General features: G+C 38.7%; 2 long non-coding RNA genes across 2 annotated transcripts; both read right to left on the bottom strand.

Annotated features, from left to right (window-relative positions):
* Positions 1-2,030: 2,030 nt before the first annotated feature.
* Positions 2,031-7,737, bottom strand: LOC124964990 (uncharacterized). Its single transcript, XR_007105053.1, has 3 exons — positions 6,405-7,737; positions 5,879-6,001; positions 2,031-2,245 (listed from the first exon to the last, which is right to left on the bottom strand). It is a non-coding gene; the product is annotated as an uncharacterized LOC124964990 (long non-coding RNA).
* A 107-nt stretch (positions 7,738-7,844) lies between these two features.
* LOC124964011 (uncharacterized) lies at positions 7,845-9,305 on the bottom strand. The gene is made up of 3 exons (XR_007104877.1): positions 9,190-9,305; positions 8,649-8,730; positions 7,845-8,205 (listed from the first exon to the last, which is right to left on the bottom strand). It is a non-coding gene; the product is annotated as an uncharacterized LOC124964011 (long non-coding RNA).
* Between the last annotated feature and the right edge of the window lie 2,134 nt (positions 9,306-11,439).

The following is an 11,439-nucleotide window of genomic DNA, read 5'->3' as shown; positions in this document are numbered from 1 at the left end:
ACAGCTTCTTTATCCATTCATCTGTTGAAGGGCATCTAGGTTGGTTCTACAATCGAGCTATTGTGAATTGAGCTGCTATAAACATTGATGTGACTGTGTTACTGTAGTTTGCTGATTTTAAGTCCTTTGGGTATAAACCGAGGAGTGGAATAACTGGGCCAAAAGGTGGATCCATTCCAAGTTTTCTGAGAATTCTCCACACTGCTTTCCAGAGTGACTGCACCAATTTGCAACTCCACCAGCAATGTACAAGTGTGCCTTTTTCTCCACATTCACGCCAACATCTATTATTGTTAGTGTTCTTGATAATAGCCATTCTAATTGGAGTAAGATGAAATCTTAAAGTTGTTTTAATTTGCATTTCTCTAATTACTAGACTGTTGAACATTTCTTTTCATAAATGATGAATCTCTGAAAGAGAAATTAGGAAAACCACTCCATTCACAATAGCCTCAAAAAAAATAAAATACTTGGGAATCAATCTAATGAAAGAGGTGAAAGACCTCTACAATGAAAACTACAGAACACTAAAGAAAGAAATTGAAGAAAACCTTAGAAGATGGAAAGATCTCCCATGTTCTTGGATAGGCAGAATTTATATTGTCAAAATGCCCATTCTACCAAAGGTGCTCTTCAGATTCAATGCAATTCCAATTAAAATTCCAATAACATTCCTCGTAGAAATAGAGAAAGCAATCATGAACTTCATCTGGAAGAATAAGAGACCTCAAATAGCCAAAATAATCCTGAGCAAGAAAAGTGAAGCATGTGTCTTTTTAAGCCCATCCATGTTGCAGCAATAAAAGGAGCTGGGATGCCCAGCAGGGAGAGGATAAATGGAGCAGGCCTAATTTTTGAGGGTCTACCAGTCCTCAGCTATCTGGTCAAGGCTGAATTGAGATAAGTGGAGAAGAAAGCAGCTCTCTGATCTAACTGCTCAGCAAGAAGCATTTCCCAAATATCAGAATCTCTCATCCCTAAGACTGCTGTGAGTTGTACAAGTTGTGGATGCAAATCTATGTCCCCAGGCTTGGTGCTTGCAGATATTTTTATGGCCTGACAGTAGGGCTCCAACAGCATTCTAGCCCAGAATCAGAGGGGACCCACCAGCTTCCATACTCAATGACTTTTACACATTTCACATTTCTCTGAGATTTTTCCTTAATGTAACTGACAGCCTGCAGCTGCCACTTAGATTTTTGTGGAGGCTCCCAGAGCTCTCTCTGCCTAGAGAAAAACCCTGGAAACCCCAGCTCTGAAATAGCTTTCTTAGCCTAGGAGGTAATAACTCAAAGACAAATCCCTGATTACTAAGCAGAAAATGGCTGGATTTAGTTAGGCAGCAGGGTAGATAGGGTCACCCTTAACCTTGCTAGGGAATTTTTATTTTCTGGGAATACACACTCAAGTTCAATGGACAGAACAAGGTTGTTGAAGGTCATAATCAATAAACCAAGAAAGATTCACCTTCAAAATCACCAGCCAGGTTTAGAACCCACAGATGTACACCACTTCTTTGTTCAGGTTTCTTCTGCTAAATAAATTACATTATCCAGATTTTCTCAGTGCAGAAACTAGAGTGAGGTCCATTGTTTTTATTACGTCTCCTTTCCTCCAAATTGTCTGTTTTCTTTGCAATTAAGTGCTGGTTGAAAACTCAGAAGTTGTGCTTGAATTACCATCAAGCCAAGTCTTACAAAGACACAAGGGACTGACAGTTTTCTATTGATGGATTAGACACTTACTTTTTCTGGCTTTTAACAGCTTTTCAATCTCACTTGTCATTCCAATATTCTTCCTATTCCAAAATGACAGCACAAATTGGACACAGACTATGCACTTATAGCTGCCCTCCCAGAAACCCTGGGTACCTAATGGTTTGTGAGTTTATTGGCTTGTTTTGTTTTTCCTTCTAGTAAAATTTTTTTTTGGATTCCAGGAAATAGGTTAAGTTCATGTCTTCAAGAGAAAAAAGTCGATGTCCTTAATTGTTCTCTCTTCTTCTTTTAGTGTGTCCTTCCAGGCGATTGAGCATCATCAGATTTGGCCAAAGGTCCAACATTGCCTGCCTTCTTATGTTTCAAACGCTGCCTCTTCCTTTTGTTGGAAGTCAGTATGTAGTCACCAACCTGACTTTGAAGAACTTAATTCAGCCAGTAATTCCCAAAGCACATGACGTAGCAGGATCTGAGCTGCCCCACCTTTGATACCTTGAGCTCATGGTTTGGTTCCAGATTCTTCCCTTCTTATAAGGAGAGAGAAAAGAAAAAAAAAAAAAAAAAACATATTCATCTCTCATTGGTGGGATATTTGGGGAAAGATTTTATTTTCCTTTATTTTTTAATTCTATCAGGTATTTCCCATAGAACGAAGGAAATGCTGTCATTTTGTTGAAAATCATTTCCTTGCATCTCATCAAATCTTACCACCTACTCACAAATCCCTAAGCACTGAATGATGTAATGTTGTCTGTTTTGAAATTTCATATAAAAATAATCATACATTTTCTAAAGTGTATTAAGGGGAAAATATGACAATGTAGAAAAAAGTTCTCTAGAACTACATCGTTCGATATCACAGTCACCAACCACATGTGGTTGTCGCGTACTTGAAATGGGACTGGTGCAAACTGAGATGAACCGGAAGCAGGAAATGCACACCAGATTTTGAAGACATGCTTTAATATGAGAAAAAGAATGTAAAATATCTTAAGTTCTGTATTCATGACATGTCAAAATGATAATATTTTAGATACATTATTTTCGACTAAATACATTGTGAAAATTAATTCCACTTATTCTTCACTGTTTTTTAAATGTGGCTACCAGAAAAAGTTTACATCACCCATTTGGCTTATATTATATCTTCATGGATGGCACTGATCTGCAAGTTTTCTGAATTCTTTCCATTCAAAATTCCCACAAAACTACAATTCCAAACAATATTTGAGGACTAATGGGCATCTATTTCTGTTGTTTCCATTTTGACAACCCCTTAGTCTAACTCCTCAGACTATAAAGTCCTTAGTACAGCCCTACATTTTTTTTCTCCTACAACTCCCCACTTGAAAACCATAATGAGCATTGTACAATTAATCAATGCCCTTGACAAATGGTCATTTGGTATTCCTACCCTCCAATTCTTTCCAGCTTCTCTTCTTTCCTCTGCCCATGCCACCTCTTTGTTTCTGCACCACGGATCCTGCTCCCCCACACTCACCCCATTCTCTCATCAAAATCATTCTAAGCTTTGACTTGGCTGTGACACATCAGCAGGGTATCAATCACAGCCATACCGCCATTCCAAAAAGATCTTTCCTCTCCTTATAATAAAAGGCTTTACATCTTAAAACTAAAAACCCATTGTCATTTGTTTTCTGGGAAGTTCTTTTTATTTTTCCTAAAAAAGTGTACCTATTTTTTTAAAGTTCTTTCCATTCTTTGTATTCACCTGTACATTGAAGATTTGTACTATGTTAAATCAGGAAGTGATTTTTGAAGTTCATCTCATCTCATCCTGCCATTTTATGGAAGAAAAAAAACTGAAACTCCAAAAGATTAAGCCATTTGCTTAACCCTCATGAGAATGACAGTCCTTCGAAATCATTATCTTCAAAACTATTATATAAAAATCTGATTCAGCAAAAAGCAGAAAAAAATGAGAAGTGATCTGTCTGCTCCCTCATATACCAGTCTCATAAACTGCTTGTTCAGATGAAGGAAGTATTTTCATTTACTTAAGATTATATCTACTTATGATCCATCATGCAACCTTTGGAATGGGCTTAATGATCCCACACATTGGAGTTTCTCTCCTTATGAGTGCATGGGAATCCAGGATTAAGAACCTAATTAAAACTCTAATTACCCTCAGAGCATGATGAGGTTTGTGTTGAGGCCTTTATTTTTCCGGCTTTTATTCTTCCATCCTTTGCCTCAACCTCTGTTGCTTCCATAATGTACTCAGAACAACTCTGACAACTATCTGTGGGAAGATCTGTAATCTGATTTGGAGAACAACATAATGCTAAAACCTTTAGAGCAGCCTTAATCCATCAGATGTCTTTAAGTTGGAAAAAAAGCTAAGGAATCTGCCAACAACCTGCAATCAATTCTGTGGACCTTTTCTAGCAATCTGGGAAGAATCCCCAATCTCTGTATTCAGGTCAAGTAAGGAGTTCACTGCCCCATAAAACAGCCTGCTCTCTTTCCAGCAAGTTCATTAAAGAGACAGGATCCTTCTTGGTGGTCCTGAAAAATATAATGTGTTATACAGGAAGAAACACTGTATTTAGAACCAGAAGCTCTCTGGTTAGTACGAGTCATTCAGCAATTTGCTTCCCCTTCCCACAAGCCCAAATTCTTCAAGTGTAAGGGAGAGTTTCATATCCAGGGACTTCAAGGGTTTCCTCTGTGATAACATTCTATTAACAAGGAGTTGATTATTTGGTTTCTGTTTTCTGAATCTCACTCTCCTCATCAGCAAAACCACAGTAATAAAAGTACTTGCATCATGTATAATGCTAAGCACAACACAGGGCACTTATTAATTAAGAAAAACATAATAGTTTGTGCAAAGACAAGTAACTTCTCCTTTGGGGGCATATTGTGCTCATTTTATGTAAAGTTAAGTTCAGTAGTTGTTAATTCAGAAAAGTACCCTGAATTTATCTCTCAATTTCTTCTCTTGCTGAATGCCTTAAAGTCAATTTTCAATGGCAACACGGATGGTGGGATCATACCTCATGCAACCTTTGAGTTCCACCTTCCATTATTCTCTGCCCAATACCCATCCATCTGTTCTCTCACCAGACCCAACACAAGTGAAGAAGGAACCTCACATCATCTTCTTGCTCATTTAGGAGACTCTACCTCAACGTCCTTTGAGCATGGAGTCCTATGACTATTTCTGATTATTTTTCACCCCATCAGAGTCATACAATGTCACAGTCCAACGGCATCCACCAGCCACCTGGGACTATTGAGCTTGTTAGGAGTGACTAACCCAAATTGAGATATGCTCAAAGTGTAAAATGTACCCTAGATTTCAAAAGAAATGCAAGAATAAAAAGAGTGTCTACCACCTCTAAAAAAGTTTTACATCAACCACATTGTGAAATGATATTTTAGATATATCAGGTTAAGTAAAATATTTTTAAAATTAATTTCATTTGTTCATTTTATTTTAATATGTCTACCAGAAAAATTTTAAACCCCACATATGGTTTGCAATTTATTTCAATTGGATAGTGTTGCATTTACAATGATCAACTTTTGCTGCTTTCTGTCCTGAAGTCACATCATAGTCTTCCTTTCCAATTACTGCAACCAATAAATTGAACAAATGGGAGATCTTAGATATAAGAAAAAAATAGTTTTATTTTGTTTTCCCATTGTCCTTTAACTTATTCATTGTGGTTAATATTTTTCCCTGTCCCTGGATGAAGACTTGACATCTTGATCACTCTTCAGTAATGGAAAATCTGCAAGTCATCTAACTCACGAAACAGTCTCAGCTTGTACTTAGAACTCTGAAAACAGAGAGAACTAGCAAAAGCTTCCAGCTTCATTCAGTTTTAGCCATTTGCCCTCACCTTCCCCTAGTTAGAATCAGCCACCTAGAAAAAAACAGGGAAAAAAATAAAAGGCTACAGTCGGTGAGGTGGACATGGCCATCACATTCCTCCTCTCCTCCCCAACTTGTTCACGGGGACTTCCATTTCTCCAATCTTTGAGTGCAGGTGGAGATGAAAACATGATCTTGAAGAGAGCAGGCTGGGGTCTCCCAGGACTCTCACAATGTTTAAAGCTGACTCTTTCTCTCATAAAGAAGACTCCATGGGCTTTGTTTGACACCTGCCTCAGTGTTGTCCACTCACCTGAAATCTCCCTTTGATGTGCCTAAGTCTTCTCCTCCACCTTTCTGTTTGCTCTTTCTGTAGCCCTGACACATCCACTAGTAATACTTGTAACTTCTTCTGATGAGGCTTCTCCATTCTTTTCTGAAAAGCAATTTTCACTGAAATATAACAAACATACAAGTGTAGAAACCATACATATACAATTTAAAATGTCTCAAGGTAGGAAAATGTGGATTATCACCACCTACGCCTGCTCGCATTTTAATGTCCCTCTTGGGAAAGGTATAAAATGCTTTTCTCTTGATCTGGCTGCATCTGGTCCTAAGGACACTCACATACACTTTGTCTCTAAAAATTAGAATCAAACCCTCCTGATCTCCCACCACCAGGGACAGAAATAAGTTTTATGGGTTGTTTGTTGTTTTTGTTTTTTGTTTTCAGATACAAGTCAGACACTTATTGTCTTAGTCCATTTTCCTGTGCTATATAGCAGAATACTTGACACTTAGATAATTTACAATAAACAGAAAAGCATTTGACTCACCGTTCTGGAGACTGGGAAGTTCAAAATCAAGTAGCTACATCTTATAATCTTGTTGAGTCTTGTTGAGTCATGATGTGGCAGAAGGCATCATATGAGTGACAGAAAGTGAGAGGGAAGACAGCCAAACTCATCCTTTTATCAGGAGTCCACTCCAGTGATAACTCACCCACTCTTGCACTAGTACATCCAGGAGTGCAAAACCCTCTTGACCAAATCACCTTTCAGCACTGTTGCACTGGGGATTATAATTACAGACAGCATAAGCTATCTGGCAGGCCCAAGACCCCAGGAATATAAAGACACTCTTGTCAGGCAGGATAGTCCAAGGACTTATCCAAGAAGGCCAGCAAGGACTAGAAACTTTCTTTGGAATGTGCACATCTTGAGCCTGCCGAGTCAATCCTTTACTGCACACACACACAAAGTGGTAAAATATTGATTCTAAGTGTATTTGTGTTATTATCCCTAGAATATTTGGGGACACATTGAAGCCATTGCCCTTATCTACCCTACATCAAGCTCACTGAGTGGTCATTTGATGCTTCTCCAATTATTGTCAACTGAAGGAATAGAATTGCTCATCCCTTTCTGTTGGAAGTGGGGACATAGACTGGGATTGGTAGCATGCTCTCTCAGCTTTACGTTGGTATGGCCAAAATGCTTGACAAGAACAACTTAAGAGGAGGGAAAGTTTATTCAGGCTCACAGTTTCAGAGGTTCAGTCCATGGTTGGTCAAATCCATTGCTCTGAGGTGAGCTGGAAGGCTGTGATAGAGAAAAGCTGCTCAACTCAAGGCAGCTGGGAAACAGAGAGAGAGTAAAGTGCCAAAATATAAACCCCAAAGGCATGCCCCCCAGTGACCAACTCCCTGCACCTGTGCCCCACCTGCCCATACTTTCTACCCAGTTAGTTCAATCAAATCCATCAAATGGATTAATCCAGTGATTAGGTTAGAACACTCACAATTTAATCATTCAGTCCGAATATTTCTACATTATCTCACACATGAGATTTTGGGGCACAGTGGAGCAGGGAGCACCTCATATCCAAACTATAACACATATCAATGATTCTTACCAGAGAAATCCCCTTTAGAATTCCATCTTTTCTTACCACTCAATTTGGGACTCGGGGCTGGGGTCTAACTGGCTCTATTTTGAACATTTGCATCCCAATCTGGGGTCTCATTTGGTGCTTTATATCTGTCATCTTAGGGTCTCCCAAAATGTCCATTGCAACATCCTATGTTACCATGATAGGCACCCAATCATTTTCTCTTTTCCATTCTCTCTCTTCTATTTTTTTAAGGGAGGTAGGAGGGAAGAAATTCTGAACAAGTACTATATTTAATTCTAGGTCACAGAAAGTTAGCCTCTTTCCTCCTATCTTTCTACCAAGTTCTTCTTGAGTTTGAATGCTTCATCCATGAGGCAAGGCTCCCATCTGCAGCTACACATACAGCAAAATAGTAGCCTGTTCAAGGTTGATGAAGGGTGGATCTTTGTTTCAAATCCAAGCTTTGTCTCTTCCTAGCCTCTCAGAATTGTTTTTGCCCAATTGCTATGATATTTCTCACTTTGCAGGGTAGAGAAAGGTGAGATTAAATGATGGTAGGTTCTTTATATGAGCAACCTCTCTGGGAGAAGTTTAATGAATGGGCAACTTTCCATGATTTTCTGGCTCACAAAGTAGTGTCAGTGCCTGTGTCTTCTGAGAATATTCTCTTCTTCCAAATCCCTTTGTAGTGTGTTCACTTTTTCACAATACTTTCCATAACTATCTTCCATTGAAAACTTTCTCCTAAGAAGGAGGAAAGAATATAAATAAGAGATAAGAAAAAATCATCTAAAATTCATTTTCACATTTGCATAGATCAGAAAGCTGTAAGAGCTTTAGATATCATCTCTCATCAGTATCACTATGATCATGATACATGTCAAGTTTAATCTTTTTCACTCTCCACGTTTATGTGAACGAATATCACTGCTCCTAAGACTGATTATCTTTTTATTCACCAAATACACATTTTCTCAAGCAGATTCATATAAAACTATACTGTCACCAAATGGACTAAACATGGGGATTTGGGATAGTTCGTATAGTACTTCGAACATGCACGAAGTTATTTTTTAAACTGGGAGGAAATTCCCATCATTACTCTTAATACTTATTATTTGTTTATTTGTTGTTGTTTTTAAGCTAAGAAAATGCCTCACAGTCGTCTGCCACTACTATGGACTTACACATTTGTCGAAGGTTTGCTGCTATCCCAGATTTCTTGAGGCTGTTTTTCAGACATGGCTATCTGCAAGTACAGCAGAATATCTGGGAAAACAATGAAGGGGCTGTTACAGGAGCAGACAGGATGCAGTACTTGGCATCTGGTACAGGACAGGGAATGTGTTATGAGGCTGCTCAGCCTACTCTAGAATCCCACACACGTTTTCTGAAGCTCATGTCTGGATAATCCCATTGTAATAGGAAAAATGGTGACTGAACTTGGTCTATTCCAACTGTTCAGTCCCAATATCTGTAGCAGAAAAATCTACACAGGCAAACTCTGTCCCTGGTCATGGACCCTGGCCAGAGATCATACTATTGTGTGGTTAGTTTAAAAGAGACCAGGACAAAAAGTACTAACTGGTCATATGATCCATCCTCTCAGTTGGGAGAACAACTCATGTACCAGTCCCACTGACAGTGACCATCTCAGGAGGGGATGATCCCACGCTGTGGGGAGGCGGTGCTGATCCTGCACGGGTCTTTTCAACCACATTCACACACCTGGCTACTGGGTTTCATCAGATGCACCATCGGGAATATGAAAGGCCAGACACATAATAGAAACCAAATAGTCCCTGCAGTTGAGAAGAATGAGGTTTGAAAAGCAGAGCAGAGTTGCTTCTTGTCTAGGCCTGTGACTTCCTGTGATACACAGAAAAGGGAAATGTCCGTTATTGTTTGTAGACATAAAACAGGAGTCATAAAACCTAGAATCAGCACCAAAGTATCCATTGTTATAAAGCACTACAAAATACCCATGTTCAGTCTTGCAGTTTATAGAGAATCCACAGAGGAAGCAACCATCTTGCCCTTTGATTCTGTCATCCTGGTGTTCTTCCTAGATTTTGCATGTTGGTCAAGAAGAACAAAGTGGCTTTGGAGTGTCCTTGCATTTTTACAAACTTCCCTCTTTCCACTCTGAGTCCACTTATGCCAGTTTGTCTTATATGAGGTGAAATAGGCAGCAGGAGACCCTTCTAAAATACACACACACACACACACACACACACACACACACCCTGGCCTAACACCCCCAGTGCAATGGAAAACATTTCCAAGTCAAGTCACTGAGTAAAAGTAAGTTTTAAATTAGAAGAATCCCCATTTCATACTTCACATAATGATGTAATGGCAGATACTTGTGGAAAATGCCTGACACATAAAAACACATGTGAAATGAAGGTAAAAGAGAAGCTTAAACGAAAATACATATTTGAGCTGGTTGTTAGGAACAATAACATTTCCTGGAATGGGTCACTGGAGGAAACAGTTGATTTGGCTGGGGATAAGAGTGCCTCTAAGGTATGCCCTGAGAAGATGCGATCAAAACTTAATTTTAAATCTGAGGATTGTAATAAGAACTTGGTTTTTTAAAGTCACTGCCAAAGAAAAGGGAGCAAACATAAGTCAGCTCCTCAGAGGACGAGTTTAAAATGTGTGACATTATCCTAGGGGTTAGGACAAGGGGCAGAGACTAGTTAAAAGCTAATTTCCACTTGTCTTTTCATATGCTTTGACAACAGTCTTTGACTATATGGTCATCTGCCATAAAAGATGCAACAATGAGTTACTGAAATCAACTTTACCAAGTGGGGTAGAAAGAAGAAAAAGACACGTTTTCCTTCTCCAGAGAGTTCTCTGCCTGCTAAGATGTTTCTGTAAAATGTTTGTAATCCAATGCTTTGGGTCTTAATATTCCCATTTATAGCCTGATTTTACATTGCTGAAGACTCACTCTGTTCTCCCTAAAGACGTTGTTTTTTTTTTCAGAAGAAAGACTTGGCAATAGATAAACATGACAATTCTCTTTTCACCCAAGTTGGACCCTCAAATTGGAAATAGCTGTTTTCTTTTCTCCTGAAAGAACTAAAACATATTTGATACATAAACTTGGTACTAAATTTTGCTCAGATGGGCACGTTTGAACTTTGCAAGGGGTAGGAATGGGATGGTTGTGCTGGTATTCATTGCTTGATGGGCCTTTTTCTGCATCTGTACTGGGGAGACCTCAGAGCAGTACAGCATCCAGTAGGCAGTGCCTAGAAATAAAGAGTTTGGAGTGAATGACCTCTTGGGTATGAACTTCACCCTTTATATCAGATTCATTCAAAATTAGAATCTTAATTTTACATATCCTCATGGAATCTTCAAATAAATTATCAGGCGTAAACTTCACAGAAAATAAAATTGGCCATATTAATCTCCTTTCAAAACATCCTTGTCTTTCTCTGAAACCAAAAACAAATTCTCTGAGTCCCAAAAGTATGAAATTTCAAGGTCAATTGATACTGTGTTACTGAAGGCTTCCCAGATACTGGATAAAATTCCATTATTTAGGGTGCACTTTAATATCTTGCTCCCCTGCCTGACTACTATTCAATGACCTTCAAATGCAATATCTATTGTTGCAGTTACTTTCATCTTTACCTGAGTAAAGCAGAATCAATGTTCATGTCCAGCAATTCCAATTAAGCTACTGTAGACAACTCTGCTGATTCTGCAAGCTTTGGATTTATATTGAATTAATGAAAGCTGAAAGGGGTTCCCATCTTACAGCCACACTTAATGCATCCTTGTCAAAAGGAAATGTAATTACAATATTGCAAGTACATAGGAGGTTGATCAACTTAAGCAAGGTGACAACCATGAATTGATCATGTGAGAGTGTCAATAAACATCCTAGCAGCTATTATAAAATGTGCCACTTTTAGATTATTTAGTTCCATGGAACCTGGATGTTTCATATGACAG

This window comes from Sciurus carolinensis, chromosome 14 (assembly GCF_902686445.1).
Source record: "Sciurus carolinensis chromosome 14, mSciCar1.2, whole genome shotgun sequence".
Taxonomy (NCBI): domain Eukaryota; kingdom Metazoa; phylum Chordata; class Mammalia; order Rodentia; family Sciuridae; genus Sciurus; species Sciurus carolinensis.
Note: the sequence above shows the minus strand (reverse complement) of the source record. Positions and strands in the feature narration are given on the sequence as shown.